We start from the raw sequence: 1,220 nt of genomic DNA, 5'->3' as shown, positions 1-1,220 counted from the left end.
TACTATCCCTGCAACTCTTCTGTAAATCTAAAATTATTCCTAGATAAGTTTTTTAAATTTGAACATAAAAACTGCTTCTACTGATTTTTATACATAATTTATGACCATGAATTAAATATTTTACAAAGACATTCTGACTTTGTCCTCTTGAGAAAGCCAATGCTGCCAAGAGAATCCATGAATTTATTACAAGTTTAAAGTTACCTGGAGCCCAGTCTGCTTACTTAGCCCTGAGGGATACACTTGCCTTGTCTAATAGAGGACACATCTATTAGCAGAATAGCTGCCACCATCTCAGTTTGGAAAGCCATCAGGTTCTCAGCAATAACATATATTCAAAGTTAGGAATGTGGCCCTTTTTCCAGAACATATTTCTCATTCACCCCAATTCTGCCTGTATTGATTTAGAAAGAACCACTTCTGCTGGTGCTGTCTTTCTCTGACTTTCCAAGCAGTTCATCTTAATAACTTTGGCCAGAGGTTACCCCAAAAATATACATGGCTTGGGATCTTGGGCTAGGGAAAGTCGACAGCCAGTGGTAAGCAAAGAATGGTAGAGGAACACAGCTGAGCTTTCCAAGGGGTTGAAAAGCTTTCAATCCTCACAGACATTTTCAGAGGCAGTTGAAGTTCTGGGCTTTGCTCTTAAACATCTGTTAATAATTTTCTATAAAAGATAGTTCTTTGGATCCTGTTTTTCCATCCCTTTTGACTCCACAGTTAAAGACTTAAAAAACCCAACAATATCAAGAACAATTTTTATGAAGGCCAATATTAGTAAAAGGTTTACAGTCTTTTAAAAATATCCCAGAATCTACCAAGAGTTAAGTCCTAGGGAGTAAACACCAAAGCATGTAACGCATATAATGCTCTGATGTGTATATTAAACAACTTTTCATTTGTCTCATTAAATCCATCTTTTCTCCAATTTAGGCAAAGTTTATAGCAAAATGAAATGAAATTTGTCATGAGTGGTTCATAAAATGGGATGGCTATGCTTCTGAATTTTGTTCAAGTCACCTTCTAGGCACATATTAATACCTAGATATCCTAGTTTTGTTTCCTAAGGGGTCCAGGAGATGGTTCCAATTTTACGAGAGAAACAGACATGTCCTTGTAACTAGTCCTGTCATTCACAGAAGTGTGGCTTATTCATATGCTCAATGGGTAATGGAAAAAACTGTATGTGTTAATTAAAAGAGCAAAAATAAAGTCAGATC

This window comes from Tursiops truncatus, chromosome 5, assembly GCF_011762595.2.
Source record: "Tursiops truncatus isolate mTurTru1 chromosome 5, mTurTru1.mat.Y, whole genome shotgun sequence".
Taxonomy (NCBI): domain Eukaryota; kingdom Metazoa; phylum Chordata; class Mammalia; order Artiodactyla; family Delphinidae; genus Tursiops; species Tursiops truncatus.
This window is presented reverse-complemented; position numbering follows the sequence as displayed.